Source organism: Podarcis vaucheri, assembly GCF_965113315.1.
Source record: "Podarcis vaucheri genome assembly, contig: SUPER_11_unloc_1, whole genome shotgun sequence".
NCBI classification, from domain to species: domain Eukaryota; kingdom Metazoa; phylum Chordata; class Lepidosauria; order Squamata; family Lacertidae; genus Podarcis; species Podarcis vaucheri.
In genome coordinates this window covers 1520774-1544243 of record NW_028118808.1, presented here as the reverse complement: position 1 = coordinate 1544243, position 23470 = coordinate 1520774, and positions in this window count along the sequence as shown.

Genomic DNA, 23470 nt, shown 5'->3' with positions numbered 1-23470 from the left:
TGCAAATGATCCCCTGAAAGCTTTGGCGATGGAAACAGAAGGCTTTTTATCACAGGACAAGAAATCAGCCCTCAAAAACTTAACCGGCAGAAAATATTTTTTTGAAAAAATCCCTAAGCTCCGGGGTCACAATTTCAGCAAAAATCTGACTTTTGGCAATTCACTCAAAAATGGTGCCAGAAGCTTGCAAATGATCCCCTGAAAGCTTTGGCGATGTAAACAGAAGGCTTTTTATCACAGGACAAGAAATCAGCCCTCAAAAGCGTAACCGGCAGAAAATATTTTTTTGAAAAAATCCCTAAGCCCCGGGGTCACGATTTCAGCAAAAATCTGACTTTTGGCAGTTCACTCAAAAATGGTGCCAGAAGCTTGCAAATGATCCCCTGAAAGCTTTGGCGATGGAAACAGAAGGCTTTTTATCACAGGACAAGAAATCAGCCCTCAAAAACTTAACCGGCAGAAAATATTTTTTTGAAAAAATCCCTAAGCCCCGGGGTCAAAATTTCAGCAAAAATCTGACTTTTGGCAATTCACTCAAAAATGGTGCCAGAAGCTTGCAAATGATCCCCTGAAAGCTTTGGCGATTGGAACAGAAGGCTTTTTATCACAGGACAAGAAATCAGCCCTCAAAAACTTAACCGGCAGAAAATATTTTTTTGAAAAAATCCCTAAGCCCCGGGGTCACAATTTCAGCAAAAATCTGACTTTTGGCAATTCACTCAAAAATGGTGCCAGAAGCTTGCAAATGATCCCCTGAAAGCTTTGGCGATTGGAACAGAAGGCTTTTTATCACAGGACAAGAAATCAGCCCTCAAAAACTTAAGCGGCAGAATTTTTTTTTTGACAAAAATCCCTAAGCCCCAGGGTCACAATTTCAGCAAAAATCCGAATTTTGGCAATTCACTCAAAAATGGTGACAGAAGCTTGCAAATGATCCCCTGAAAGCTTTGGCGATGTAAACAGAAGGCTTTTTATCACAGGACAAGAAATCAGCCCTCAAAAACGTAACCGGCAGAAAATATTTTTTTGAAAAAATTCCTAAGCCCCGGGGTCACAATTTCAGCAAAAATCTGACTTTTGGCAGTTCACTCAAAAATGGTGCCAGAAGCTTGCAAATGATCCCCTGAAAGCTTTGGCGATGGAAACAGAAGGCTTTTTATCACAGGACAAGAAATCAGCCCTCAAAAACTTAACCGGCAGAAAATATTTTTTTGAAAAAATCCCTAAGCCCCGGGGTCACAATTTCAGCAAAAATCTGACTTTTGGCAATTCACTCAAAAATGGTGCCAGAAGCTTGCAAATGATCCCCTGAAAGCTTTGGCGATGGAAACAGAAGGCTTTTTATCACAGGACAAGAAATCAGCCCTCAAAAACGTAACCGGCAGAAAATATTTTTTTGAAAAAATCCCTAAGCCCCGGGGTCACAATTTCAGCAAAAATCTGACTTTTGGCAATTCACTCAAAAATGGTGCCAGAAGCTTGCAAATGATCCCCTGAAAGCTTTGGCGATGGAAACAGAAGGCTTTTTATCACAGGACAAGAAATCAGCCCTCAAAAACGTAACTGGCAGAAAATATTTTTTTGAAAAAATCCCTAAGCCCCGGGGTCACGATTTCAGCAAAAATCTGACTTTTCGCAGTTCACTCAAAAATGGTGCCAGAAGCTTGCAAATGATCCCCTGAAAGCTTTGGCAATGGAAACAGAAGGCTTTTTATCACAGGACAAGAAATCAGCCCTCAAAAACTTAACCGGCAGAAAATATTTTTTTGAAAAAATCCCTAAGCCCCGGGGTCACAATTTCAGCAAAAATCTGACTTTTGGCAATTCACTCAAAAATGGTGCCAGAAGCTTGCAAATGATCCCCTGAAAGCTTTGGCGATGGAAACAGAAGGCTTTTTATCACAGGACAAGAAATCAGCCCTCAAAAACTTAACTGGCAGAAAATATTTTTTTGAAAAAATCCCTAAGCCCCGGGGTCACAATTTCAGCAAAAATCTGACTTTTGGCAATTCACTCAAAAATGGTTCCAAGAGCTTAAAAATGCTCCCCTGAAAGCTTTGGCGATGGAAACAGAAGGCTTTTTATCACAGGACAAGAAATCAGCCCTCAAAAACGTAACCGGCAGAAAATATTTTTTTGAAAAAATCCCTAAGCCCCGGGGTCACAATTTCAGCAAAAATCTGACTTTTGGCAATTCTCTCAAAAATGGTGCCAGAAGCTTACAAATGATCCCCTGAAAGCTTTGGCGATGGAAACAGAAGGCTTTTTAACACAGGACAAGAAATCAGCCCTCAAAAACTTAACCGGCAGAAAATATTTTTTTGAAAAAATCCCTAAGCCCCGGGGTCACAATTTCAGCAAAAATCTGACTTTTGGCAATTCACTCAACAATGGTGCCAGAAGCTTGCAAATGATCCCCTGAAAGGTTTGGCACTCGAAACAGAAGGCTTTTTATCACAGGACAAGAAATCAGCCCTCAAAAACTTAACCGGCAGAAAATATTTTTTTGAAAAAATCCCTAAGCCCCGGGGTCACAATTTCAGCAAAAATATGACTATTGGCAATTCACTCAAAAATGGTGCCAGAAGCTTGCAAATGATCCCCTGAAAGGTTTGGCACTCGAAACAGAAGGCTTTTTATCACAGGACAAGAAATCAGCCCTCAAAAACGTAACCGGCAGAAATTTTTTTTTGAAAAAATCCCTAAGCCCCAGGGTCACAATTTCAGCAAAAATATGACTTTTGGCAATTCACTCAAAAATGGTGCCAGAAGCTTGCAAATGATTCCCTGAAAGCTTTGGCGATGGAAACAGAAGGCTTTTTATCACAGGACAAGAAATCAGCCCTCAAAAACTTAAGAGGCAGAAAATATTTTTTTGAAAAAATCTCTAAGCCCCGGGGTCACAATTTCAGCAAAAATCTGACTTTTGGCAATTCTCTCAAAAATGGTGCCAGAAGCTTGCATATGATCCCCTGAAAGCTTTGGCGATGGAAACAGAAGGCTTTTTTATCACAGGACAAGAAATCACCCCTCAAAAACTTAACCGGCAGAAAATATTTTTTTGAAAAAATCCCTAAGCCCCGGGGTCACAATTTCAGCAAAAATCTGACTTTTGGCAATTCACTCAAAAATGGTGCCAGAAGCTTGCAAATGATCCCCTGAAAGGTTTGGCACTCGAAACAGAAGGCTTTTTATCACAGGACAAGAAATCAGCCCTCAAAAACTTAACCGGCAGAAAATATTTTTTTGAAAAAATCCCTAAGCCCCGGGGTCACAATTTCAGCAAAAATATGACTTTTGGCAATTCACTCAAAAATGGTGCCAGAAGCTTGCAAATGATCCCCTGAAAGGTTTGGCACTCGAAACAGAAGGCTTTTTATCACAGGACAAGAAATCAGCCCTCAAAAACGTAACCGGCAGAAATTTTTTTTGAAAAAATCCCTAAGCCCCGGGGTCACAATTTCAGCAAAAATATGACTTTTGGCAATTCACTCAAAAATGGTGCCAGAAGCTTGCAAATGATCCCCTGAAAGCTTTGGCGATCGAAACAGAAGGCTTTTTATCACAGGACAAGAAATCAGCCCTCAAAAACTTAACCGGCAGAAAATATTTTTTTGAAAAAATCCCTAAGCCCCGGGGTCACAATTTCAGCAAAAATATGACTTTTGGCAATTCACTCAAAAATGGTGCCAGAAGCTTGCAAATGATCCCCTGAAAGCTTTGGCGATGGAAACAGAAGGCTTTTTATCACAGGACAAGAAATCAGCCCTCAAAAACTTAACCGGCAGAAAATATTTTTTGGAAAAAACCCCTAAGCCCCGGGGTCACAATTTCAGCAAAAATCTGACTTTTGGCAATTCACTCAAAAATGGTGCCAGAAGCTTGCAAATGATCCCCTGAAAGGTTTGGCACTCGAAACAGAAGGCTTTTTATCACAGGACAAGAAATCAGCCCTCAAAAACTTAACCGGCAGAAAATATTTTTTTGAAAAAATCCCTAAGCCCCGGGGTCACAATTTCAGCAAAAATATGACTTTTGGCAATTCACTCAAAAATGGTGCCAGAAGCTTGCAAATGATCCCCTGAAAGCTTTGGCGATTGGAACAGAAGGCTTTTTATCACAGGACAAGAAATCAGCCCTCAAAAACTTAACCGGCAGAAAATATTTTTTTGAAAAAACCCCTAAGCCCCGGGGTCACAATTTCAGCAAAAATCTGACTTTTGGCAATTCACTCAAAAATGGTGCCAGAAGCTTGCAAATGATCCCAGTAAGCTTTGGCGATGGAAACAGAAGGCTTTTTATCACAGGACAAGAAATCAGCCCTCAAAAACTTAACCGGCAGAAAATATTTTTTGGAAAAAACCCCTAAGCCCCGGGGTCACAATTTCAGCAAAAATCTGACTTTTGGCAATTCACTCAAAAATGGTGCCAGAAGCTTGCAAATGATCCCCTGAAAGGTTTGGCACTCGAAACAGAAGGCTTTTTATCACAGGACAAGAAATCAGCCCTCAAAAACTTAACCGGCAGAAAATATTTTTTTGAAAAAATCCCTAAGCCCCGGGGTCACAATTTCAGCAAAAATATGACTTTTGGCAATTCACTCAAAAATGGTGCCAGAAGCTTGCAAATGATCCCCTGAAAGGTTTGGCACTCGAAACAGAAGGCTTTTTATCACAGGACAAGAAATCAGCCCTCAAAAACGTAACCGGCAGAAATTTTTTTTGAAAAAATCCCTAAGCCCCGGGGTCACAATTTCAGCAAAAATATGACTTTTGGCAATTCACTCAAAAATGGTGCCAGAAGCTTGCAAATGATCCCCTGAAAGCTTTGGCGATCGAAACAGAAGGCTTTTTATCACAGGACAAGAAATCAGCCCTCAAAAACTTAACCGGCAGAAAATATTTTTTTGAAAAAATCCCTAAGCCCCGGGGTCACAATTTCAGCAAAAATATGACTTTTGGCAATTCACTCAAAAATGGTGCCAGAAGCTTGCAAATGATCCCCTGAAAGCTTTGGCGATGGAAACAGAAGGCTTTTTATCACAGGACAAGAAATCAGCCCTCAAAAACTTAACCGGCAGAAAATATTTTTTGGAAAAAACCCCTAAGCCCCGGGGTCACAATTTCAGCAAAAATCTGACTTTTGGCAATTCACTCAAAAATGGTGCCAGAAGCTTGCAAATGATCCCCTGAAAGGTTTGGCACTCGAAACAGAAGGCTTTTTATCACAGGACAAGAAATCAGCCCTCAAAAACTTAACCGGCAGAAAATATTTTTTTGAAAAAATCCCTAAGCCCCGGGGTCACAATTTCAGCAAAAATCTGACTTTTGGCAATTCACTCAAAAATGGTGCCAGAAGCTTGCAAATGATCCCCTGAAAGCTTTGGCGATTGGAACAGAAGGCTTTTTATCACAGGACAAGAAATCAGCCCTCAAAAACTTAACCGGCAGAAAATATTTTTTTGAAAAAACCCCTAAGCCCCGGGGTCACAATTTCAGCAAAAATCTGACTTTTGGCAATTCACTCAAAAATGGTGCCAGAAGCTTGCAAATGATCCCAGTAAGCTTTGGCGATGGAAACAGAAGGCTTTTTATCACAGGACAAGAAATCAGCCCTCAAAAACTTAACCGGCAGAAAATATTTTTTGGAAAAAACCCCTAAGCCCCGGGGTCACAATTTCAGCAAAAATCTGACTTTTGGCAATTCACTCAAAAATGGTGCCAGAAGCTTGCAAATGATCCCCTGAAAGGTTTGGCACTCGAAACAGAAGGCTTTTTATCACAGGACAAGAAATCAGCCCTCAAAAACTTAACCGGCAGAAAATATTTTTTTGAAAAAATCCCTAAGCCCCGGGGTCACAATTTCAGCAAAAATCTGACTTTTGGCAATTCACTCAAAAATGGTGCCAGAAGCTTGCAAATGATCCCCTGAAAGGTTTGGCACTCGAAACAGAAGGCTTTTTATCACAGGACAAGAAATCAGCCCTCAAAAACGTATCCGGCAGAAAATATTTTTTTGAAAAAATCCCTAAGCCCCGGGGTCACAATTTCAGCAAAAATATGACTTTTGGCAATTCACTCAAAAATGGTGCCAGAAGCTTGCAAATGATCCCCTGAAAGCTTTGGCGATGGAAACAGAAGGCTTTTTATCACAGGACAAGAAATCAGCCCTCAAAAACTTAAGAGGCAGAAAATATTTTTTTGAAAAAATCCCTAAGCCCCGGGGTCACAATTTCAGCAAAAATATGACTTTTGGCAATTCACTCAAAAATGGTGCCAGAAGCTTGCAAATGATCCCCTGAAAGCTTTGGCGATGGAAACAGAAGGCTTTTTATCACAGGACAAGAAATCAGCCCTCAAAAACTTAAGAGGCAGAAAATATTTTTTTGAAAAAATCCCTAAGCCCCGGGGTCACAATTTCAGCAAAAATCTGACTTTTGGCAATTCTCTCAAAAATGGTGCCAGAAGCTTGCAAATGATCCCCTGAAAGCTTTGGCGATGGAAACAGAAGGCTTTTTATCACAGGACAAGAAATCAGCCCTCAAAAACTTAAGAGGCAGAAAATATTTTTTTGAAAAAATCTCTAAGCCCCGGGGTCACAATTTCAGCAAAAATCTGACTTTTGGCAATTCTCTCAAAAATGGTGCCAGAAGCTTGCATATGATCCCCTGAAAGCTTTGGCGATGGAAACAGAAGGCTTTTTTATCACAGGACAAGAAATCACCCCTCAAAAACTTAACCGGCAGAAAATATTTTTTTGAAAAAATCCCTAAGCCCCGGGGTCACAATTTCAGCAAAAATCTGACTTTTGGCAATTCACTCAAAAATGGTGCCAGAAGCTTGCAAATGATCCCCTGAAAGCTTTGGCGATCGAAACAGAAGGCTTTTTATCACAGGACAAGAAATCAGCCCTCAAAAACTTAACCGGCAGAAAATATTTTTTTGAAAAAATCCCTAAGCCCCGGGGTCACAATTTCAGCAAAAATCTGACTTTTGGCAATTCACTCAAAAATGGTGCCAGAAGCTTGCAAATGATCCCCTGAAAGCTTTGGCGATGGAAACAGAAGGCTTTTTATCACAGGACAAGAAATCAGCCCTCAAAAACTTAACCGGCAGAAAATATTTTTTGGAAAAAACCCCTAAGCCCCGGGGTCACAATTTCAGCAAAAATCTGACTTTTGGCAATTCACTCAAAAATGGTGCCAGAAGCTTGCAAATGATCCCAGTAAGCTTTGGCGATGGAAACAGAAGGCTTTTTATCACAGGACAAGAAATCAGCCCTCAAAAACTTAACCGGCAGAAAATATTTTTTTGAAAAAATCCCTAAGCCCCGGGGTCACAATTTCAGCAAAAATCTGACTTTTGGCAATTCACTCAAAAATGGTGCCAGAAGCTTGCAAATGATCCCCTGAAAGGTTTGGCACTCGAAACAGAAGGCTTTTTATCACAGGACAAGAAATCAGCCCTCAAAAACTTAACCGGCAGAAAATATTTTTTTGAAAAAATCCCTAAGCCCCGGGGTCACAATTTCAGCAAAAATATGACTTTTGGCAATTCACTCAAAAATGGTGCCAGAAGCTTGCAAATGATCCCCTGAAAGCTTTGGCGATGGAAACAGAAGGCTTTTTATCACAGGACAAGAAATCAGCCCTCAAAAACTTAAGAGGCAGAAAATATTTTTTTGAAAAAATCCCTAAGCCCCGGGGTCACAATTTCAGCAAAAATCTGACTTTTGGCAATTCTCTCAAAAATGGTGCCAGAAGCTTGCAAATGATCCCCTGAAAGCTTTGGCGATGGAAACATAAGGCTTTTTATCACAGGACAAGAAATCAGCCCTCAAAAACTTAACCGGCAGAAAATATTTTTTGGAAAAAACCCCTAAGCCCCGGGGTCACAATTTCAGCAAAAATCTGACTTTTGGCAATTCACTCAAAAATGGTGCCAGAAGCTTGCAAATGATCCCCTGAAAGCTTTGGCGATGGAAACAGAAGGCTTTTTATCACAGGACAAGAAATCAGCCCTCAAAAACGTAACCGGCAGAAAATATTTTTTTGAAAAAATCCCTAAGCCCCGGGGTCACGATTTCAGCAAAAATCTGACTTTTGGCAATTCACTCAAAAATGGTGCCAGAAGCTTGCAAATGATCCCCTGAAAGGTTTGGCACTCGAAACAGAAGGCTTTTTATCACAGGACAAGAAATCAGCCCTCAAAAACTTAACCGGCAGAAAATATTTTTTTGAAAAAATCCCTAAGCCCCGGGGTCACAATTTCAGCAAAAATCTGACTTTTGGCAATTCACTCAAAAATGGTGCCAGAAGCTTGCAAATGATCCCCTGAAAGCTTTGGCGATGGAAACAGAAGGCTTTTTATCACAGGACAAGAAATCAGCCCTCAAAAACTTAAGAGGCAGAAAATATTTTTTTGAAAAAATCCCTAAGCCCCGGGGTCACAATTTCAGCAAAAATCTGACTTTTGGCAATTCTCTCAAAAATGGTGCCAGAAGCTTGCAAATGATCCCCTGAAAGCTTTGGCGATGGAAACAGAAGGCTTTTTATCACAGGACAAGAAATCAGCCCTCAAAAACTTAACCGGCAGAAAATATTTTTTGGAAAAAACCCCTAAGCCCCGGGGTCACAATTTCAGCAAAAATCTGACTTTTGGCAATTCACTCAAAAATGGTGCCAGAAGCTTGCAAATGATCCCCTGAAAGCTTTGGCGATGGAAACAGAAGGCTTTTTATCACAGGACAAGAAATCAGACCTCAAAAACGTAACCGGCAGAAAATATTTTTTTGAAAAAATCCCTAAGCCCCGGGGTCACGATTTCAGCAAAAATCTGACTTTTGGCAATTCACTCAAAAATGGTGCCAGAAGCTTGCAAATGATCCCCTGAAAGGTTTGGCACTCGAAACAGAAGGCTTTTTATCACAGGACAAGAAATCAGCCCTCAAAAACTTAACCGGCAGAAAATATTTTTTTGAAAAAATCCCTAAGCCCCGGGGTCACAATTTCAGCAAAAATCTGACTTTTGGCAATTCACTCAAAAATGGTGCCAGAAGCTTGCAAATGATCCCCTGAAAGGTTTGGCACCCGAAACAGAAGGCTTTTTATCACAGGACAAGAAATCAGCCCTCAAAAACTTAACCGGCAGAAAATATTTTTTTGAAAAAATCCCTAAGCCCCGGCCGGGGTCACAATTTCAGCAAAAATCTGACTTTTGGCAATTCACTCAAAAATGGTGCCAGAAGCTTGCAAATGATCCCCTGAAAGGTTTGGCACTCGAAACAGAAGGCTTTTTATCACAGGACAAGAAATCAGCCCTCAAAAACGTAACCGGCAGAAATTTTTTTTTGAAAAAATCCCTAAGCCCCGGGGTCACAATTTCAGCAAAAATCTGACTTTTGGCAATTCACTCAAAAATGGTGCCAGAAGCTTGCAAATGATCCCCTGAAAGCTTTGGCGATGGAAACAGAAGGCTTTTTATCACAGGACAAGAAATCAGCCCTCAAAAACTAAACCGGCAGAAATTTTTTTTGAAAAATTCCCTAAGCCCCGGGGTCACGATTTCAGCAAAAATCTGACTTTTGGCAATTCACTCAAAAATGGTGCCAGAAGCTTGCAAATGATCCCCTGAAAGGTTTGGCACTCGAAACAGAAGGCTTTTTATCACAGGACAAGAAATCAGCCCTCAAAAACGTAACCGGCAGAAAATATTTTTTTGAAAAAATCCCTAAGCCCCGGGGTCACAATTTCAGCAAAAATCTGACTTTTGGCAGTTCACTCAAAAATGGTGCCAGAAGCTTGCAAATGATCCCCTGAAAGCTTTGGCGATGGAAACAGAAGGCTTTTTATCACAGGACAAGAAATCAGCCCTCAAAAACTTAACCGGCAGAAAATATTTTTTGGAAAAAACCCCTAAGCCCCGGGGTCACAATTTCAGCAAAAATCTGACTTTTGGCAATTCACTCAAAAATGGTGCCAGAAGCTTGCAAATGATCCCCTGAAAGCTTTGGCGATGGAAACAGAAGGCTTTTTATCACAGGACAAGAAATCAGCCCTCAAAAACGTAACCGGCAGAAAATATTTTTTTGAAAAAATCCCTAAGCCCCGGGGTCACGATTTCAGCAAAAATCTGACTTTTGGCAATTCACTCAAAAATGGTTCTAAGAGCTTAAAAATGCTCCCCTGAAAGCTTTGGCGATGGAAACAGAAGGCTTTTTATCACAGGACAAGAAATCAGCCCTCAAAAACTTAACCGGCAGAAAATATTTTTTTGAAAAAATCCCTAAGCCCCGGGGTCACAATTTCAGCAAAAATCTGACTTTTGGCAATTCACTCAAAAATGGTGCCAGAAGCTTGCAAATGATCCCCTGAAAGGTTTGGCACTCGAAACAGAAGGCTTTTTATCACAGGACAAGAAATCAGCCCTCAAAAACTTAACCGGCAGAAAATATTTTTTTGAAAAAATCCCTAAGCCCCGGGGTCACAATTTCAGCAAAAATATGACTTTTGGCAATTCACTCAAAAATGGTGCCAGAAGCTTGCAAATGATCCCCTGAAAGGTTTGGCACTCGAAACAGAAGGCTTTTTATCACAGGACAAGAAATCAGCCCTCAAAAACGTAACCGGCAGAAATATTTTTTGGAAAAAACCCCTAAGCCCCGGGGTCACAATTTCAGCAAAAATCTGACTTTTGGCAATTCACTCAAAAATGGTGCCAGAAGCTTGCAAATGATCCCCTGAAAGCTTTGGCGATGGAAACAGAAGGCTTTTTATCACAGGACAAGAAATCAGACCTCAAAAACGTAACCGGCAGAAAATATTTTTTTGAAAAAATCCCTAAGCCCCGGGGTCACGATTTCAGCAAAAATCTGACTTTTGGCAATTCACTCAAAAATGGTGCCAGAAGCTTGCAAATGATCCCCTGAAAGGTTTGGCACTCGAAACAGAAGGCTTTTTATCACAGGACAAGAAATCAGCCCTCAAAAACTTAACCGGCAGAAAATATTTTTTTGAAAAAATCCCTAAGCCCCGGGGTCACAATTTCAGCAAAAATCTGACTTTTGGCAATTCACTCAAAAATGGTGCCAGAAGCTTGCAAATGATCCCCTGAAAGGTTTGGCACCCGAAACAGAAGGCTTTTTATCACAGGACAAGAAATCAGCCCTCAAAAACTTAACCGGCAGAAAATATTTTTTTGAAAAAATCCCTAAGCCCCGGCCGGGGTCACAATTTCAGCAAAAATCTGACTTTTGGCAATTCACTCAAAAATGGTGCCAGAAGCTTGCAAATGATCCCCTGAAAGGTTTGGCACTCGAAACAGAAGGCTTTTTATCACAGGACAAGAAATCAGCCCTCAAAAACGTAACCGGCAGAAATTTTTTTTTGAAAAAATCCCTAAGCCCCGGGGTCACAATTTCAGCAAAAATCTGACTTTTGGCAATTCACTCAAAAATGGTGCCAGAAGCTTGCAAATGATCCCCTGAAAGCTTTGGCGATGGAAACAGAAGGCTTTTTATCACAGGACAAGAAATCAGCCCTCAAAAACTAAACCGGCAGAAATTTTTTTTGAAAAATTCCCTAAGCCCCGGGGTCACGATTTCAGCAAAAATCTGACTTTTGGCAATTCACTCAAAAATGGTGCCAGAAGCTTGCAAATGATCCCCTGAAAGGTTTGGCACTCGAAACAGAAGGCTTTTTATCACAGGACAAGAAATCAGCCCTCAAAAACGTAACCGGCAGAAAATATTTTTTTGAAAAAATCCCTAAGCCCCGGGGTCACAATTTCAGCAAAAATCTGACTTTTGGCAGTTCACTCAAAAATGGTGCCAGAAGCTTGCAAATGATCCCCTGAAAGCTTTGGCGATGGAAACAGAAGGCTTTTTATCACAGGACAAGAAATCAGCCCTCAAAAACTTAACCGGCAGAAAATATTTTTTGGAAAAAACCCCTAAGCCCCGGGGTCACAATTTCAGCAAAAATCTGACTTTTGGCAATTCACTCAAAAATGGTGCCAGAAGCTTGCAAATGATCCCCTGAAAGCTTTGGCGATGGAAACAGAAGGCTTTTTATCACAGGACAAGAAATCAGCCCTCAAAAACGTAACCGGCAGAAAATATTTTTTTGAAAAAATCCCTAAGCCCCGGGGTCACGATTTCAGCAAAAATCTGACTTTTGGCAATTCACTCAAAAATGGTTCCAAGAGCTTAAAAATGCTCCCCTGAAAGCTTTGGCGATGGAAACAGAAGGCTTTTTATCACAGGACAAGAAATCAGCCCTCAAAAACTTAACCGGCAGAAAATATTTTTTTGAAAAAATCCCTAAGCCCCGGGGTCACAATTTCAGCAAAAATCTGACTTTTGGCAATTCACTCAAAAATGGTGCCAGAAGCTTGCAAATGATCCCCTGAAAGGTTTGGCACTCGAAACAGAAGGCTTTTTATCACAGGACAAGAAATCAGCCCTCAAAAACTTAACCGGCAGAAAATATTTTTTTGAAAAAATCCCTAAGCCCCGGGGTCACAATTTCAGCAAAAATATGACTTTTGGCAATTCACTCAAAAATGGTGCCAGAAGCTTGCAAATGATCCCCTGAAAGGTTTGGCACTCGAAACAGAAGGCTTTTTATCACAGGACAAGAAATCAGCCCTCAAAAACGTAACCGGCAGAAATTTTTTTTTGAAAAAATCCCTAAGCCCCGGGGTCACAATTTCAGCAAAAATCTGACTTTTGGCAATTCACTCAAAAATGGTGCCAGAAGCTTGCAAATGATCCCCTGAAAGCTTTGGCGATCGAAACAGAAGGCTTTTTATCACAGGACAAGAAATCAGCCCTCAAAAACTTAACCGGCAGATAATATTTTTTTGAAAAAATCCCTAAGCCCCGGGGTCACAATTTCAGCAAAAATCTGACTTTTGGCAATTCACTCAAAAATGGTGCCAAAAGCTTGAAAACGCTCTCCTGAAAGGTTTGGCACTCGAAACAGAAGGCTTTTTATCAAAGGACAAGAAATCAGCCCTCAAAAACGTAACCGGCAGAAAATATTTTTTTGAAAAAATCCCTAAGCCCCGGGGTCACGATTTCAGCAAAAATCTGACTTTTGGCAGTTCACTCAAAAATGGTGCCAGAAGCTTGCAAATGATCCCAGTAAGCTTTGGCGATGGAAACAGAAGGCTTTTTATCACAGGACAAGAAATCAGCCCTCAAAAACTTAACCGGCAGAAAATATTTTTTTGAAAAAATCCCTAAGCCCCGGGGTCACAATTTCAGCAAAAATATGACTTTTGGCAATTCACTCAAAAATGGTGCCAGAAGCTTGCAAATGATCCCCTGAAAGGTTTGGCACTCGAAACAGAAGGCTTTTTATCACAGGACAAGAAATCAGCCCTCAAAAACGTAACCGGCAGAAATTTTTTTTTGAAAAAATCCCTAAGCCCCGGGGTCACAATTTCAGCAAAAATCTGACTTTTGGCAATTCACTCAAAAATGGTGCCAGAAGCTTGCAAATGATACCCTGAAAGCTTTGGCGATGGAAACAGAAGGCTTTTTATCACAGGACAAGAAATCAGCCCTCAAAAACTAAACCGGCAGAATTTTTTTTTGAAAAATTCCCTAAGCCCCGGGGTCACGATTTCAGCAAAAATCTGACTTTTGGCAATTCACTCAAAAATGGTGCCAGAAGCTGGCAAATGATCCCCTGAAAGCTTTGGCACTCGAAACAGAAGGCTTTTTATCACAGGACAAGAAATCAGCCCTCAAAAACTTAACCGGCAGAAAATATTTTTTTGAAAAAATCCCTAAGCCCCGGGGTCACAATTTCAGCAAAAATCTGACTTTTGGCAATTCACTCAAAAATGGTGCCAGAAGCTTGCAAATGATCCCCTGAAAGGTTTGGCACTCGAAACAGAAGGCTTTTTATCACAGGACAAGAAATCAGCCCTCAAAAACGTAACCGGCAGAATTTTTTTTTTGAAAAAATCCCTAAGCCCCGGGGTCACAATTTCAGCAAAAATCTGACTTTTGGCAATTCACTCAAAAATGGTGCCAGAAGCTTGCAAATGATACCCTGAAAGCTTTGGCGATGGAAACAGAAGGCTTTTTATCACAGGACAAGAAATCAGCCCTCAAAAACTAAACCGGCAGAATTTTTTTTTGAAAAATTCCCTAAGCCCCGGGGTCACGATTTCAGCAAAAATCTGACTTTTGGCAATTCACTCAAAAATGGTGCCAGAAGCTGGCAAATGATCCCCTGAAAGCTTTGGCACTCGAAACAGAAGGCTTTTTATCACAGGACAAGAAATCAGCCCTCAAAAACTTAACCGGCAGAAAATATTTTTTTGAAAAAATCCCTAAGCCCCGGGGTCACAATTTCAGCAAAAATCTGACTTTTGGCAGTTCACTCAAAAATGGTGCCAGAAGCTTGCAAATGATCCCCTGAAAGCTTTGGCGATCGAAACAGAAGGCTTTTTATCACAGGACAAGAAATCAGCCCTCAAAAACTTAACCGGCAGAAAATATTTATTTGAAAAAATCCCTAAGCCCCGGGGTCACAATTTCAGCAAAAATCTGACTTTTGGCAATTCACTCAAAAATGGTGACAGAAGCTTGCAAATGATCCCCTGAAAGCTTTGGCGATGTAAACAGAAGGCTTTTTATCACAGGACAAGAAATCAGCCCTCAGAAACGTAACCGGCAGAAAATATTTTTTTGAAAAAATCCTTAAGCCCCGGGGTCACGATTTCAGCAAAAATCTGACTTTTGGCAATTCACTCAAAAATGGTGCCAGAAGCTTGCAAATGATCCCCTGAAAGCTTTGGCGATGGAAACAGAAGGCTTTTTATCACAGGACAAGAAATCAGCCCTCAAAAACTTAACCGGCAGAAAATTTTTTTTTGAAAAAATCCCTAAGCCCCGGGGTCACAATTTCAGCAAAAATCTGACTTTTGGCAATTCACTCAAAAATGGTGCCAGAAGCTTGCAAATGATCCCCTGAAAGCTTTGGCGATGTAAACAGAAGGCTTTTTATCACAGGACAAGAAATCAGCTCTCAAAAACGTAACCGGCAGAAAATATTTTTTTGAAAAAATCCCTAAGCCCCGGGGTCACGATTTCAGCAAAAATCTGACTTTTGGCAGTTCACTCAAAAATGGTGCCAGAAGCTTGCAAATGATCCCCTGAAAGCTTTGGCGATGGAAACAGAAGGCTTTTTATCACAGGACAAGAAATCAGCCCTCAAAAACTTAACCGGCAGAAAATATTTTTTTGAAAAAATCCCTAAGCCCCGGGGTCACAATTTCAGCAAAAATCTGACTTTTGGCAATTCACTCAAAAATGGTGCCAGAAGCTTGCAAATGATCCCCTGAAAGCTTTGGCGATGGAAACAGAAGGCTTTTTATCACAGGACAAGAAATCAGCCCTCAAAAACTTAACCGGCAGAAAATATTTTTTTGAAAAAATCCCTAAGCCCCGGGGTCACAATTTCAGCAAAAATCTGACTTTTGGCAATTCACTCAAAAATGGTTCCAAGAGCTTAAAAATGCTCCCCTGAAAGCTTTGGCGATGGAAACAGAAGGCTTTTTATCACAGGACAAGAAATCAGCCCTCAAAAACTTAACCGGCAGAAAATATTTTTTTGAAAAAATCCCTAAGCCCCGGGGTCACAATTTCAGCAAAAATATGACTTTTGGCAATTCACTCAAAAATGGTGCCAGAAGCTTGCAAATGATCCCCTGAAAGGTTTGGCACTCGAAACAGAAGGCTTTTTATCACAGGACAAGAAATCAGCCCTCAAAAACGTAACCGGCAGAAATTTTTTTTTGAAAAAATCCCTAAGCCCCGGGGTCACAATTTCAGCAAAAATCTGACTTTTGGCAATTCACTCAAAAATGGTGCCAGAAGCTTGCAAATGATCCCCTGAAAGCTTTGGCGATGGAAACAGAAGGCTTTTTATCACAGGACAAGAAATCAGCCCTCAAAAACTAAACCGGCAGATTTTTTTTTTGAAAAATTCCCTAAGCCCCGGGGTCACGATTTCAGCAAAAATCTGACTTTTGGCAATTCACTCAAAAATGGTGCCAGAAGCTGGCAAATGATCCCCTGAAAGCTTTGGCACTCGAAACAGAAGGCTTTTTATCACAGGACAAGAAATCAGCCCTCAAAAACGTAACCGGCAGAAAATATTTTTTTGAAAAAATCCCTAAGCCCCGGGGTCACAATTTCAGCAAAAATCTGACTTTTGGCAGTTCACTCAAAAATGGTGCCAGAAGCTTGCAAATGATCCCCTGAAAGCTTTGGCGATGGAAACAGAAGGCTTTTTATCACAGGACAAGAAATCAGCCCTCAAAAACTTAACCGGCAGAAAATATTTTTTTGAAAAAATCCCTAAGCCCCGGGGTCACAATTTCAGCAAAAATCTGACTTTTGGCAATTCACTCAAAAATGGTGCCAGAAGCTTGCAAATGATCCCCTGAAAGGTTTGGCACTCGAAACAGAAGGCTTTTTATCACAGGACAAGAAATCAGCCCTCAAAAACTTAACCAGCAGAAAATATTTTTTTGAAAAAATCCCTAAGCCCCGGGGTCACAATTTCAGCAAAAATCTGACTTTTGGCAGTTCACTCAAAAATGGTGCCAGAAGCTTGCAAATGATCCCCTGAAAGCTTTGGCGATCGAAACAGAAGGCTTTTTATCACAGGACAAGAAATCAGCCCTCAAAAACTTAACCGGCAGAAAATATTTATTTGAAAAAATCCCTAAGCCCCGGGGTCACAATTTCAGCAAAAATCTGACTTTTGGCAATTCACTCAAAAATGGTGCCAGAAGCTTGCAAATGATCCCCTGAAAGCTTTGGCGATGTAAACAGAAGGCTTTTTATCACAGGACAAGAAATCAGCTCTCAAAAACGTAACCGGCAGAAAATATTTTTTTGAAAAAATCCCTAAGCCCCGGGGTCACGATTTCAGCAAAAATCTGACTTTTGGCAGTTCACGCAAAAATGGTGCCAGAAGCTTGCAAATGATCCCCTGAAAGCTTTGGCGATGGAAACAGAAGGCTTTTTATCACAGGACAAGAAATCAGCCCTCAAAAACTTAACCGGCAGAAAATATTTTTTTGAAAAAATCCCTAAGCCCCGGGGTCACAATTTCAGCAAAAATCTGACTTTTGGCAATTCACTCAAAAATGGTGCCAGAAGCTTGCAAATGATCCCCTGAAAGCTTTGGCGATGGAAACAGAAGGCTTTTTATCACAGGACAAGAAATCAGCCCTCAAAAACTTAACCGGCAGAAAATATTTTTTTGAAAAAATCCCTAAGCCCCGGGGTCACAATTTCAGCAAAAATCTGACTTTTGGCAATTCACTCAAAAATGGTTCCAAGAGCTTAAAAATGCTCCCCTGAAAGCTTTGGCGATGGAAACAGAAGGCTTTTTATCACAGGACAAGAAATCAGCCCTCAAAAACGTAACCGGCAGAAAATATTTTTTTGAAAAAATCCCTAAGCCCCGGGGTCACGATTTCAGCAAAAATCTGACTTTTGGCAGTTCACTCAAAAATGGTGCCAGAAGCTTGCAAATGATCCCCTGAAAGCTTTGGCGATGGAAACAGAAGGCTTTTTATCACAGGACAAGAAATCAGCCCTCAAAAACTTAACCGGCAGAAAATATTTTTTTGAAAAAATCCCTAAGCCCCGGGGTCACAATTTCAGCAAAAATCTGACTTTTGGCAATTCACTCAAAAATGCTGCCAGAAGCTTGCAAATGATCCCCTGAAAGCTTTGGCGATGGAAACAGAAGGCTTTTTATCACAGGACAAGAAATCAGCCCTCAAAAACTTAACCGGCAGAAAATATTTTTTTGAAAAAATCCCTAAGCCCCGGGGTCACAATTTCAGCAAAAATCTGACTTTTGGCAATTCACTCAAAAATGGTGCCAGAAGCTTGCAAATGATCCCCTGAAAGCTTTGGCGATGGAAACAGAAGGCTTTTTATCACAGGACAAAAATCAGCCCTCAAAAACTTAACCGGCAGAAATTTTTTTTTTGAAAAAATCCCTAAGCCCCGGGGTCACAATTTCAGCAAAAATCTGACTTTTGGCAATTCACTCAAACATGGTGCCAGAAGCTTGCAAATGATCCCCTGAAAGCTTTGGCGATGTAAACAGAAGGCTTTTTATCACAGGACAAGAAATCAGCTCTCAAAAACGTAACCGGCAGAAAATATTTTTTTGAAAAAATCCCTAAGCCCCGGGGTCACGATTTCAGCAAAAATCTGACTTTTGGCAGTTCACTCAAAAATGGTGCCAGAAGCTTGCAAATGATCCCCTGAAAGCTTTGGCGATGGAAACAGAAGGCTTTTTATCACAGGACAAGAAATCAGCCCTCAAAAACTTAACCGGCAGAAAATATTTTTTTGAAAAAATCCCTAAGCCCCGGGGTCACAATTTCAGCAAAAATCTGACTTTTGGCAATTCACTCAAAAATGGTGCCAGAAGCTTGCAAATGATCCCCTGAAAGCTTTGGCGATGGAAACAGAAGGCTTTTTATCACAGGACAAGAAATCAGCCCTCAAAAACTTAACCGGCAGAAAATATTTTTTTGAAAAAATCCCTAAGCCCCGGGGTCACAATTTCAGCAAAAATATGACTTTTGGCAATTCACTCAAAAATGGTGCCAGAAGCTTGCAAATGATCCCCTGAAAGGTTTGGCACTCGAAACAGAAGGCTTTTTATCACAGGACAAGAAATCAGCCCTCAAAAACGTAACCGGCAGAAATTTTTTTTTGAAAAAATCCCTAAGCCCCGGGGTCACAATTTCAGCAAAAATCTGACTTTTGGCAATTCACTCAAAAATGGTGCCAGAAGCTTGCAAATGATCCCCTGAAAGCTTTGGCGATGGAAACAGAAGGCTTTTTATCACAGGACAAGAAATCAGCCCTCAAAAACTAAACCGGCAGATTTTTTTTTTGAAAAATTCCCTAAGCCCCGGGGTCACGATTTCAGCAAAAATCTGACTTTTGGCAATTCACTCAAAAATGGTGCCAGAAGCTGGCAAATGATCCCCTGAAAGCTTTGGCACTCGAAACAGAAGGCTTTTTATCACAGGACAAGAAATCAGCCCTCAAAAACGTAACCGGCAGAAAATATTTTTTTGAAAAAATCCCTAAGCCCCGGGGTCACAATTTCAGCAAAAATCTGACTTTTGGCAGTTCACTCAAAAATGGTGCCAGAAGCTTGCAAATGATCCCCTGAAAGCTTTGGCGATGGAAACAGAAGGCTTTTTATCACAGGACAAGAAATCAGCCCTCAAAAACTTAACCGGCAGAAAATATTTTTTTGAAAAAATCCCTAAGCCCCGGGGTCACAATTTCAGCAAAAATCTGACTTTTGGCAATTCACTCAAAAATGGTGCCAGAAGCTTGCAAATGATCCCCTGAAAGGTTTGGCACTCGAAACAGAAGGCTTTTTATCACAGGACAAGAAATCAGCCCTCAAAAACTTAACCAGCAGAAAATATTTTTTTGAAAAAATCCCTAAGCCCCGGGGTCACAATTTCAGCAAAAATCTGACTTTTGGCAGTTCACTCAAAAATGGTGCCAGAAGCTTGCAAATGATCCCCTGAAAGCTTTGGCGATCGAAACAGAAGGCTTTTTATCACAGGACAAGAAATCAGCCCTCAAAAACTTAACCGGCAGAAAATATTTATTTGAAAAAATCCCTAAGCCCCGGGGTCACAATTTCAGCAAAAATCTGACTTTTGGCAATTCACTCAAAAATGCTGCCAGAAGCTTGCAAATGATCCCCTGAAAGCTTTGGCGATGGAAACAGAAGGCTTTTTTATCACAGGACAAGAAATCAGCCCTCAAAAACTTAACCGGCAGAAAATATTTTTTTGAAAAAATCCCTAAATTTAGGGATTTGAAAAAATCCCTAAATGGTTCCAAGAGCTTAAAAATGCTCCCCTGAAAGCTTTGGCGATGGAAACAGAAGGCTTTTTATCACAGGACAAGAAATCAGCCCTCAAAAACGTAACCGGCAGAAAATATTTTTTTGAAAAAATCCCTAAGCCCCGGGGTCACGATTTCAGCAAAAATCTGACTTTTGGCAGTTCACTCAAAAATGGTGCCAGAAGCTTGCAAATGATCCCCTGAAAGCTTTGGCGATGGAAACAGAAGGCTTTTTATCACAGGACAAGAAATCAGCCCTCAAAAACTTAACCGGCAGAAAATATTTTTTTGAAAAAATCCCTAAGCCCCGGGGTCACAATTTCAGCAAAAATCTGACTTTTGGCAATTCACTCAAAAATGCTGCCAGAAGCTTGCAAATGATCCCCTGAAAGCTTTGGCGATGGAAACAGAAGGCTTTTTATCACAGGACAAGAAATCAGCCCTCAAAAACTTAACCGGCAGAAAATATTTTTTTGAAAAAATCCCTAAGCCCCGGGGTCACAATTTCAGCAAAAATCTGACTTTTGGCAATTCACTCAAACATGGTGCCAGAAGCTTGCAAATGATCCCCTGAAAGCTTTGGCGATGTAAACAGAAGGCTTTTTATCACAGGACAAGAAATCAGCTCTCAAAAACGTAACCGGCAGAAAATATTTTTTTGAAAAAATCCCTAAGCCCCGGGGTCACGATTTCAGCAAAAATCTGACTTTTGGCAGTTCACTCAAAAATGGTGCCAGAAGCTTGCAAATGATCCCCTGAAAGCTTTGGCGATGGAAACAGAAGGCTTTTTATCACAGGACAAGAAATCAGCCCTCAAAAACTTAACCGGCAGAAAATATTTTTTTGAAAAAATCCCTAAGCCCCGGGGTCACAATTTCAGCAAAAATCTGACTTTTGGCAATTCACTCAAAAATGGTGCCAGAAGCTTGCAAATGATCCCCTGAAAGCTTTGGCGATGGAAACAGAAGGCTTTTTATCACAGGACAAGAAATCAGCCCTCAAAAACTTAACCGGCAGAAAATATTTTTTTGAAAAAATCCCTAAGCCCCGGGGTCACAATTTCAGCAAAAATCTGACTTTTGGCAATTCACTCAAAAATGGTTCCAAGAGCTTAAAAATGCTCCCCTGAAAGCTTTGGCGATGGAAACAGAAGGCTTTTTATCACAGGACAAGAAATCAGCCCTCAAAAACGTAACCGGCAGAAAATATTTTTTTGAAAAAATCCCTAAGCCCCGGGGTCACGATTTCAGCAAAAATCTGACTTTTGGCAGTTCACTCAAAAATGGTGCCAGAAGCTTGCAAATGATCCCCTGAAAGCTTTGGCGATGGAAACAGAAGGCTTTTTATCACAGGACAAGAAATCAGCCCTCAAAAACTTAACCGGCAGAAAATATTTTTTTGAAAAAATCCCTAAGCCCCGGGGTCACAATTTCAGCAAAAATCTGACTTTTGGCAATTCACTCAAAAATGGTGCCAGAAGCTTGCAAATGATCCCCTGAAAGCTTTGGCGATGGAAACAGAAGGCTTTTTATCACAGGACAAGAAATCAGCCCTCAAAAACTTAACCGGCAGAAAATATTTTTTTGAAAAAATCCCTAAGCCCCGGGGTCACAATTTCAGCAAAAATCTGACTTTTGGCAATTCACTCAAAAATGGTTCCAAGAGCTTAAAAATGCTCCCCTGAAAGCTTTGGCGATGGAAACAGAAGGCTTTTTATCACAGGACAAGAAATCAGCCCTCAAAAACGTAACCGGCAGAAAATATTTTTTTGAAAAAATCCCTAAGCCCCGGGGTCACGATTTCAGCAAAAATCTGACTTTTGGCAGTTCACTCAAAAATGGTGCCAGAAGCTTGCAAATGATCCCCTGAAAGCTTTGGCGATGGAAACAGAAGGCTTTTTATCACAGGACAAGAAATCAGCCCTCAAAAACTTAACCGGCAGAAAATATTTTTTTGAAAAAATCCCTAAGCCCCGGGGTCACAATTTCAGCAAAAATCTGACTTTTGGCAATTCACTCAAAAATGCTGCCAGAAGCTTGCAAATGATCCCCTGAAAGCTTTGGCGATGGAAACAGAAGGCTTTTTATCACAGGACAAGAAATCAGCCCTCAAAAACTTAACCGGCAGAAAATATTTTTTTGAAAAAATCCCTAAGCCCCGGGGTCACAATTTCAGCAAAAATCTGACTTTTGGCAATTCACTCAAACATGGTGCCAGAAGCTTGCAAATGATCCCCTGAAAGCTTTGGCGATGTAAACAGAAGGCTTTTTATCACAGGACAAGAAATCAGCTCTCAAAAACGTAACCGGCAGAAAATATTTTTTTGAAAAAATCCCTAAGCCCCGGGGTCACGATTTCAGCAAAAATCTGACTTTTGGCAGTTCACTCAAAAATGGTGCCAGAAGCTTGCAAATGATCCCCTGAAAGCTTTGGCGATGGAAACAGAAGGCTTTTTATCACAGGACAAGAAATCAGCCCTCAAAAACTTAACCGGCAGAAAATATTTTTTTGAAAAAATCCCTAAGCCCCGGGGTCACAATTTCAGCAAAAATCTGACTTTTGGCAATTCACTCAAAAATGGTGCCAGAAGCTTGCAAATGATCCCCTGAAAGCTTTGGCGATGGAAACAGAAGGCTTTTTATCACAGGACAAGAAATCAGCCCTCAAAAACTTAACCGGCAGAAAATATTTTTTTGAAAAAATCCCTAAGCCCCGGGGTCACAATTTCAGCAAAAATCTGACTTTTGGCAATTCACTCAAAAATGGTTCCAAGAGCTTAAAAATGCTCCCCTGAAAGCTTTGGCGATGGAAACAGAAGGCTTTTTATCACAGGACAAGAAATCAGCCCTCAAAAACGTAACCGGCAGAAAATATTTTTTTGAAAAAATCCCTAAGCCCCGGGGTCACGATTTCAGCAAAAATCTGACTTTTGGCAGTTCACTCAAAAATGGTGCCAGAAGCTTGCAAATGATCCCAGTAAGCTTTGGCGATGGAAACAGAAGGCTTTTTATCACAGGACAAGAAATCAGCCCTCAAAAACTTAACCGGCAGAAAATATTTTTTTGAAAAAATCCCTAAGCCCCGGGGTCACAATTTCAGCAAAAATCTGACTTTTGGCAATTCACTCAAAAATGCTGCCAGAAGCTTGCAAATGATCCCCTGAAAGCTTTGGCGATGGAAACAGAAGGCTTTTTTATCACAGGACAAGAAATCAGCCCTCAAAAACTTAACCGGCAGAAAATATTTTTTTGAAAAAATCCCTAAATTTAGGGATTTGAAAAAATCCCTAAATGGTTCCAAGAGCTTAAAAATGCTCCCCTGAAAGCTTTGGCGATGGAAACAGAAGGCTTTTTATCACAGGACAAGAAATCAGCCCTCAAAAACTTAACCGGCAGAAAATATTTTTTTGAAAAAATCCCTAAGCCCCGGGGTCACAATTTCAGCAAAAATCTGACTTTTGGCAATTCACTCAAAAATGCTGCCAGAAGCTTGCAAATGATCCCCTGAAAGCTTTGGCGATGGAAACAGAAGGCTTTTT